Here is a 10,643-nt window from a genome sequence, read left to right as displayed (position 1 = left end):
AGCTGTCGGTGAAGCTTAGTTTGTTCCTCAATAGTGATATATCTAAGTGTCTTCCAGGTGTGCATATTGTTTTCAGCCTATAGTGATATTCTAATATACAGTATCTCACAAATGTGAGTACTCCCCTGACATTTTTGTAAATATTTGATGATATCTTTTCATTGTAGCAAAGTGTCATTTCTTCAGTGTTGTCACATGAACATATATAATCAAATATTTACAAAAATGTCAGGGGTTTACTCACTTTTGTGAGATACTGTATGTCATAGGCTAGGTATAAGCTAAATCATATAAATGTACTTATAAAGGTACGCTTGGTGAAATTTCCCCAGAAGCCAGATAATGTTAATATGTTATGTCCTAGTTCTAGGTTGTAGTTCTTTGTTTTTAGACCTTAGTTTGTTTTTGCTAGTTTGAGGCTTGATTGTTAGAACAATATACTTACACTCTTATAACAATATACTGTTGTATTTTAAACACCTTTTGCTCACTTTTGTCTTTGTCAACTTGAAAAAACACCAGTAATAGTTGCAATATAACAGTAAACAGTTTCATTTTAGGCTTATAACATAGAAGATTGTAGCCAGCAAAGTTTTAGTCCATCTTGAACAAATCTTCTTTTGCCACTGGCCATTTTAACAGCTAATTAGGCATTTGTGAATGACATCGATACAGCATCTATCAATATACAGTGGATATAAAAAAGTATACACACCCCTAAAATGCCAGGTTCTTGTGACAAAGATAAATCATGTCAGAACTTTTTCCACTTTTAATGTGACCTATAACCTGAACAATTCAATTGAAAAACAAACTGAAATCTTCAAGGGGGAAAAATGAAAACCTACAATAACCTGGTTGCATAAGTGTGCACACCCTCTTATAACTGGGGATGTGGCTGTTTTCAGAATTAAGTTTACCTCCAACGCAAATAGCATCTATGAACTATGGCTTTTGCCACTGGTCGTTTTAACAGTTTATTAGCCAGTAATTGGCTTACTAGTATCTACTAACTTCCAAGGAATAGTCACAAGACTGGAGCAACTGCTAGCGAGACTGAAGATGAACTTTTCCCTGCCAAAGCTATTTAATTTAATGTCACAAAAACATTTGATTTCTTTTATTCATGAATGACATTGATACAATAACTATACGTGATGATAACTGACTTTCTCGTAAAGTGAAAAGATGAGAGAATCATGGAAACCCCAACTCTTTTACTGCCCAAGGGGTTTTGATGAAGCCTATATTATTACCCCCAAAAGCATGCACAGATGCGTACCTTTGAATATCCACCAGAAACATTGAAAATATAACCGTAAACAGTTTTTGTTTAGGCTTACTATAACGTAGCTACTGAATGTTGTATGTAGCCAGCTACATTTTGGTCTATCTTATCACAGTGTCCTATCGCACGAATGCGTACTTCGAAGCCTATATTATTACCCCCTGAAGGTTATAGCCAGCAAAGTTTTTGTCTATCCAGAACAAATCTAAATGCATACTTTGTTTTGACTGTGAGGAGATTTGATCGCAGAACCGAAAGCTTGCAGGTCTGCTTCTCTAACCACTACACTATTTAACAAGGTAAGGCAGTCTGTCACTCAGTCAGTCAGAGACGTTCGCTCTTCTAGGCCGGCTCTGTTTACGCGGTCCAGCAAAAACAAGCCAGATCTTCCCTTTGAGCTTCTTGTGATAAGGAACAGGAAGGTATGGGTTAATAATCTGGACAAGGTCACAGCCACTTATAGCTTTTTCCTTGGGTCAAATTGATCCCGAACATAATGTGTTACTAACTGAAATATATATTTTTTCCAAATGGTATAAATAACAAAAATCTCTACTTAGAAATAATATAAAGCCATTAAAACACTATAAAGATATTTCCAATTTTAGGTCAACCTGTGAGATTTTATGGTGAATTGCAGTTTTCCATAGTTGCATATTAGGTATTATAGATGAATGGTCCTCCAAGCTCTGCTATGTCTCAGTGTTTAACCTGAGGTGCAAGCCATGCATCAGAGTGGTGGTGAGCAGAAGGATGACAGATTGAAGAGAAAATTGTCCATTAGTAGTCTCTGTTCATCCCTGTTGGGATGGAGGCCATCGCCTCCGAAAAGGTGTCTGTGCCCCCAGATAAAAGTTGTTAAATTTTAGTCCTTTTAAACCGCAGGTTTTGGAAATTCATTCCGAATACTCTGCTAAAGTTATTGAGTCCCCTGTCCGTGGTCCACTGATAAATGACTGAATATCTAGCTTGCCAAGTTTGTTAAAAAGTTCAAGTCACGTTTTAACTTTTGTGATTGCCATCTACAGTGATACAACAAGTCTTTTCCTGATAATATAGGTGTATTTTAATTATATTATCTTGATAAAGCACAAAACACAGAGGAATGGTACTTCTCTCTCTTGTTCAATATGAGGTATCATATAGCAAACAGCTGGTATCAAATATTGAGGGGCCCCAGACAACCCAATAAGCGTGTGTGTGGAGCCTCAAGAGGGTACACAATACCAGGCCCTATAAGGTTAGGATATAGAAAACCCTTAAGTGATTGAAAGACAGACAGATGTTCAGGGGATGTGCTGAAGGTTTAGTCAAATATAAATATGCTGTTAAAGACAAAGACATTTGGGGAGGTATAAAGCCAATCGAAAAGAACAAGGAAGAGATTGAAAGAAGGCTGAACATCTAGGAAAGACATGTACTTTTTTGTGAATAAAAAACAAAGAACACTTCGCCCCTTAACTTGGGTCCATTACTATTCTACAAAAGAGCCAGAAGCTAACACTACAAATGTCCTTGGTCCCAACATACAAAACGATTGGGATGCAACAGCCCTTCCTATTGTAACGGTCCCAGCCGGACAGGACTGTTCCGCTTTGTGTTTTCTGTGTGTCCTTGGTTTGTCATGTCCTTGTTTGGTCTTTCCTGTTTCATTTCATTTAATCGGTCTATTCCTTTCACCTGTGTTTAGCACCCACCTGTTTCTGTTCTCCTTGTTAGTCTATGTATTTAGTTCATCAAAAAAAAAAGTCTGTCCTTGTCAGTCATTGTGTTGTGTAAGCCTATGTCACGTTCCATGAGCAAGTGTTTGTTTTATAGTGCATATCTCAGCGCACAGCACTCAGTTTTGTTTTTTTCCACTGTGTTTATTAAAAGCTCAGTTTTTTCTAACTCTGCGTCTGCCTCAGTCTCCCCATGGATCGTTTCACCTATGTCAACACTGAATGTAATTATATTTTAGACAATGGTTGTATATCAGTGAAATTCCTGAGAAATATTCAGGAAATGCACCACCATGTGATATGCAAAGCCTCTCCTGGCACCAACCAGACCACTGATAACTCATTCAAACAGTGAAATGTATTACATTAGCACAGTGGTGACAGAGATGCACACTCAGAGACCTCAGGAAGGTTGAAGCACATTTTGGGTAAATTTACTTAAATGTCTTGATGACAGTTCATGTAATTGTTCAAGTCAATGGAATCAGCTGAGCTTGCCTTTAATGGGCATTTTGGCTGTTTAAAAAAATATATTCAAGTTACAGTTAAATAATGTGGACTGAAAGTGCAGTCTCTCAGCTTTCATTTAAGGGTATTCACATCCAAATTGAATGAAGGGTTTAGGAAATTCACCTCTATAATATGTAGCCCCCTGTTTTTCAAGGGACCAAAAGTAATTGGACAATTGACTCAAAAGCTGTTTCATGAACAGATGCGGGCTATTCCTTCATTATTTCTTCATCAATTAAGGAGGTAAAAGTTCTGGAGTTGATTCCAGGTGTGGCATTTGCATTTGGAAGCTATTGCTGTGAACCCATAACATGCGGTCCAAGGAGCCCTGAAACAGGCCATCTTTAGGCTGCAAAAGAAAGTATTCAGCAGAGATAGCAGGAACATTAGGAGTGGGCAAATCAACAGTTTGGCACATTCTGAGAAAAAAACACACTGGTGAGCTCTGCAACACCAAAAGGACTGGACCTCCACAGAAGACCACAGAGGTGAACATCCAACCAAGTGAAAAACACTCTCCAGGAGGTAGACATATCATTATTCAAGTCAACCATAAAGAGAAGACTTCACCAGAGCAAATACAGAGGGCATGTGACAGAACATAGAAGCAGCCGGATGAATTCTGAAGTGTATAGGGATATACTGTATTGTCTGCTCAGATTCAGCAAAGTTGATGGGAAGGGTGCTTCACTTTTCACATGTACGACCCAAAACGTTAAAGGTAAAAAAGTGGAATATTCTGCAATGGCCGAGGAAATCACCTGATATCAACCTGATCGATCATGCATTTCACTTGCTGAAGACAACTTAAGGCAGAAAGACCCACAAAGAAAAAACTACTGAAGACAGCTGCAGTAAAGGCCTGGCAAAGCATCACAAAGGAGGAAACCCAGCGTTTTGTGTTGTCCATGTGTTCCAGACTTCAAGGAGTCGTTCATTAAAAACGAACATTTTATTTATGATTGTGTTAACTTGTCCAATTACATTTGAGCCCCTGAAATAAAGGGACTGTGTATGAAAATTATTGCAATTCCTAAATGTTTTATACAATATTTTGTATTATATATATATTTTTGTTCCACCCCTTGAATTAAAGCTGAAAGTCTGCACTTCAATTGCATCTCTGGTGTTTCATTTCAAATCCATTGTGGTGGCATACAGGGCCAAAATAATGAAAAGTGTCAGTGTCCAAATATTTCCGGACACTGTATATGCAGTAAATCACTTTCTGACAGATGCCGACAATTTGATTGATTGGTTGGCATCCCTGCTTAGACTGCTGCCCCCGCGACCCGGCCCCGGATAAGTGGAAGAAGATGGATGGATGGATGGGTTTAAAACATACACTCACCTAAAGGATTATTAGGAAACCCATACTAATACTGTGTTTGACCCCCTTTCGCCTTCAGAACTGCCTTAATTCTATGTGGCATTGATTCAACAAGGTGCTGAAAGCATTCTTTAGAAATGTTCGCCCGTATTGATAGGATAGCATCTTGCAGTTGATGGAGATTTGTGGGATGCACATCTAGGGCACGAAGCTCCCGTTCCACCACATCCCAAAGATGCTCTATTGGGTTGAGATCTGGTGACTGTGGGGGCCATTTCAGTACAGTGAACTCATTGTCATGTTCAAGAAACCAATTTGAAATGATTTGAGCTTTGTGACATGGTGCATTATCCTGCTGGAAGTAGCCATCAGAGGATGGGTACATGGTGGTCATAAAGGGATGGACATGGTCAGAAACAATGCTCAGGTAGGCCGTGGCATTAAAATGATGCCCAATTGGCACTTAGGGGCCAAAAGTGTGCCAAGAAAACATCCCCCACACCATTACACCACCACCAGCCTGCACAGTGGTAACAAGGTATGATGGATCCATGTTCTCATTCTGTTTACGCCAAATTCTGATTCTACCATCTGAATGTCTCAACAGAAATCGAGACTCATCAGACCAGGCAACATTCTTCCAGTCTTCAACTGTCCAATTTTGTTGAGCTCGTGCAAATTGTAGCCTCTTTTTCCTATTTGTAGTAGAGATGAGTGGTACCCGGTGGGGTCTTCTGCTGTTGTAGCCCATCCAAAGTTGCTCTTCTATCAGCTTGAATCAGTCGGCCCATTCTCCTCTGACCTCTATCATCAACAAGGCATTTTTTCCCACAGGACTGCCGCATACTAGATGTTTTTCCCTTTTCACACCATTCTTTGTAAACCCTAGAAATGGTTGTGTGTGAAAATCCCAGTAACTGAGCAGATTGTGAAATACCCAGACCGGCCCGTCTGGCACCAACAACCATGCCACGCTCAAAATTGCTTAAATCACCTTTCTTTCCCATTCTGACATTCAGTTTGGAGTTCAGGAGATTGTCTTGACCAGGACCACACCCCTAAATGCATTGAAGCAACTGCCATGTGATTGGTTGATTAGATAATTGCATTAATGAGAAATTTAACACGTGTTCCTAATAATCCTTTAGGTGAGTGTATATTGCAGAGATGTACCATATAGTATTTTGGTATTCACTCTGTGCTGCCAAAAGTTGTTGTTAAAGATGTCTCATATGTCAGGTTGGAATTTTCGATGTAACCATGACTCTCTGAACTTAATTCCAGAATAGGACTGGCATCCATTTTGATTTGTCCATACTCCACTATCTCTGTTGCTGGGGCACTCTGCCTCGCATTTCGATGACCTGTAAAGAAAATGTCAGCATATATTCCTAAAAAACAAAACATCATCATGGTTAGGAAAGAAAATGAAAGACCGGTTGAGAAAATAAATAATAGCAGGTGTGCTTTCAGATTAAGAAGAAAAATAAAGGTATCATTCACCTGAAGTTGGACTTCCACATTTCCCACATAGACGCTTAATACCAATAATCACGTTGATGAGTAGAAGAAGAGTTCCAAGTGATGAAGCTACAGCCACTGTCACAGTTAAAAAATGAAACTGTGAGAAAACTGGGGAGAGAGAAACCATAGAGTTCTGAGAAGAATTAAACAGAATGAACGTAAGGCTGTGATTCTGTAAATACACAACGAATCTATGAAATAAAAACATCTGTCAAATTCCTCAGATATTCAGTGTTTTTCCTACATAGAAAACTTGGTATGTTACGTGGTCATGTTTTTGTATATGTCTTGTTTTTTTAATGGGGAATTATTTTGTTAGCTTTACATATTTTAAGGTTGTTTCATTGAGACAACTACTACTGTTGGCCAGCAGGGGGCAGCGACATGGTTGCTTTTGGAGTAGAAAGGACCTGGAACGTGTTTTCTCATAATCGTGAGAACTCTGTAAAAGCAAGCCATGTTTTCCCACCTCATCATTTGTTATGTTTTACAGCTTTTTAGAGTGAAAAAAGTACACTATTTAATTCTATATATTTTTATAATTATAGGGATAATTAAGTCATAGTGAGACTGTATATCGCCTGTTGAAAAACTATTATTATGGTGGCACCCTGAACCAGACATGGAATGTAAAATGCAACAATGCAATACAAAAGTTGTGTTTCCTAATAAAAAAAAAAAATATTCCTGACTGTATCCAAAAGGTGTATTTTACTTAATATTGTAATTGTATTGTTTACTTAATCTTTATTTTTGTTGTGCCGGTAAGCGATTAGCTAGGTCACGTTAGCTTCTGTTAGCCATTTCCTGGCTTCGGTTGGTTGCTAATTTGTGCCAGTCAATTGCTCACTAGTTTCATTTATCACTTATTGCTAGGTTACACAGCCAGGTTCATACTGAGTAAATGAATTGAAGTAATTAGCAATTTTCCCATTCTTTCATCTGAATGTATGCTATAGATCAACATGGTTTACAGTCTCTTACATGACTATAATGGGCAGCACTCATTTAAAGAGTGTATGAAGTGAAGATGTGTTTCAGGTAAAAATGTGAAATGTGGATTGAATTGTGTGGTTTTGGTGTGTGAATGGATTTTGTTTTTGTTTTGAGAAGTGATATGCCTGCAATTTGTGGCAGATTGAAGATGCTTTCAAGAAAGTGGAAAGACAATATGCATTACAATGAGTAATACACAATAATCCTGAGTCCTCTGGAAAAGCAAGCCACATTTCCCACCTCAGCATTTGTTCTGTTTTTACAGATTTTAACACTTAAAACTGCTACATCTGTCCCAAGTCCAGGACCTATAACATTGGCATTGTAAAACATGATTTTACGCTGATACATAAAATACCAGCGAAATAATGCAGCGTGTGACATAGGAGGACATTTTTTTTCACATTGGCATTGTTGTCAGATAGTGAGGTTTCCTTCCTAATTTGGATATTTTTGACAGGCTTTGGTGGGTCGATTAGAGTGTTTTTTTGTGCGGTTCACGGGAGATTTAGCAGGTTACAGTCAAAGCAATTTGGTAACCATGCATACAGGATCAGAGCAGTCCTGACATCGTGGAGATTAGTAAAGTTGGAAAAACACGTAGATCAGGGTTTGAAATTACCTACTCTTGGGGGGGTCCATTAAAATGTCATAATTAAAAATACTATTTTGCTATTTTATCCATATTTTTTCCACTTTTTAATCATACAAAATGTGACAAAGTTAGTCAAGTCAAAATGTAACCTAACACATGATATTGGGAGTAGCCATTGGTTAACGGTAATGAAATCTAGGAAAAACCTATAAACCTTATCATGCTGTCTTGAGTAGATTTTGAAGGATTTTTTTTAAATACAATGTTTAAAAAGGTCTTTCAACATAACTAAAGATAATTCAAATGACGTATTAACCTACAAATGACCCAATGTTTCACATTCATCATGTTAGTTGGTCGGGCAAGTAGTATTCTTCGTTTGGCTCAGCTAGTTCTCAGAAAAAAAAAATTTGTTATTAATATTATTTATTAATCCTAGCATGAGCTAACAATAGTATGCACTTGGTTTGGCTTAGCTGAAATGGCCTGTACTTGGCTTCACAGGGCTGAGCTGGTCTTTTTGACTGTACTCCATGATGCAAAATATTGTTTTAATAAAAAAATGAATGAATTGCTATGTTTAAACTTTTTAATATATTACATTATTTCAATTTTAATGCCGAAATCAGAGAATAATCAGTGTTAACTAAACTAATATGTCTACAATTTCCTCATTAGCTGTGATATCATAGCAAAATGTATACTTGAATAAATGGAATGATCTTTCTTTTTTGTCTTACTCAGTCCATGATGCACGATTCTAGGTTCAGATTTTTTTTTAGGTACAATAACTAACCAAACTGACTAAATGGACGGTCCCCCAGCTCCCCCTCATTTTGAACACTGACTTGGATCCTACTTTTCTTTTAAACCTATGCATTCCAAAATATTTCAATAAAACTTAATACGCCTAAATCCAATCACCATATTGTCTTTTTGTGTTACAGAGAACAACTCATCACCACAGCCTCAGCATCATACTGTAGCCAGCCTCTTGAAACTCCTTTACGTCCAAAGCTGCATTTCTCACAAAACTACATTTTTATATGTGATTTGGCCTCTCCCTATCTTATAGTTTTTCTCCTGAATTTCCTGAAATTCAAAATATTTTCCCATGAAGCTGAGAACAATGACCCAGCAAACATTGCATACACATTCAGACTTTTAGATGTAGCAATACTAATACATCATTATTATATATTATGATCCTCATTGACAAGTTTCCTACCATTTCGTCTCTTACTAGACAACGCATTAAAACTCCTCATCACGCCAACAGTCCAGTGTGAGCTGTGAGTATTCATTCATTGTTTTTGTAGTTTTTCAAAATTGAAAACATGTTTCCACCCTATGCAGGAATAAAAAAAAACTCTGTTGTATAGTGGGTTTTCTGTATTAAAGACAACAACTGGAAATTGCTGTGATGCAATTAAGAAAGCCATGCATTATACTGTTCAATTTGTAGGGCATTTGCAAAACTTACTGGTCGAAGCCACTCTGCCACAGAAAAGTGCAAGAAAGAAGGAAATCATGTCTGGAAAGATTCAAGTCCATAATCAAGTGGATATAGTCACAGATGGTATCTACAGGCGATGTCTGTCTCATGGCACTCTATATGCTGACCTTGCCCTTCTGGGCCCTAAAAACTTCTCCCAAATGACATCCAATGGTCTTCCAGAGACAGCCCTTCAAGACCTCAGCAAATGTTGGCTTAAATTTGATAGCCGAGCAACTGTTGACAATTTGCAGTGTGAGCTGAGGAGCCTTGCTGTACAGTGGAAAAGACTGAAAAGTTTAGGATTGGAGGAATATATTACCAGGACAGTGGAGGATGGAACAAAAATAAATGGAAGAATAAATGCTGCTCATCTTGCAAAGAATGTCCACTGTTGTTACCAGATGCTGAGAAGGTACAAACTGCTGACTGATGCATAACATATCCTTGGCCTTGGAAACAAGTTCCTACTCACCCCTACTCACTCATCAGGTACCCAGGTAGCTTGTGAGCAAAGTTTCTCTATCTTAAATTATATCAAGAGCAGACTCAGGAGCACTCTCTCACAAGGAAACCTAGAGACCTTCATGTTGATGGCCACCGAGAAGGACACCCTAATGACCCTGGATACTGACATGGTGATCCATAGAAGGACATCCTGATGACCCTGGACACTGACATGGTGATCCATAGAAGTACATCCTGATGACCCTGGACACTGACATGGTGATCCATAGAAGGACATCCTGATGACCCTGGACACTGACATGGTGATCCATAGAAGTACATCCTGATGACCCTGGACACTGACATGGTGATCCATAGAAGGACATCCTGATGACCCTGGACACTGACATGGTGATCCATAGAAGGACATCCTAATGCCAGCCAGCTGACCAGGCAGCTGACCCTGAGCAGCAGTTATACCGTTCTATGTCCCAGTGAGTATTGTGGATATTTTAGAATATATTTTTCACTCTATGCCTTATGTGATGTGAGGTAATTGTGATGTGACAAAATCAGTGTGTTTTGTAGAAGATTTTAAAGTAGTACTGCAATAGCGATCAATGGCTGTGATGCAGATAGGGTGTTGTATTAGAGCCTAGTGGTGTTTGTACGTGTGTGGGTTAGCAAGGCGACCATGGTGGAGTAAATGGGGGTCTAGTCTAGATTAAGGAGACCCT

Source organism: Esox lucius, chromosome 7, assembly GCF_011004845.1.
Source record: "Esox lucius isolate fEsoLuc1 chromosome 7, fEsoLuc1.pri, whole genome shotgun sequence".
Classification (NCBI taxonomy): Eukaryota; Metazoa; Chordata; class Actinopteri; order Esociformes; family Esocidae; genus Esox; species Esox lucius.
This window is presented reverse-complemented; position numbering follows the sequence as displayed.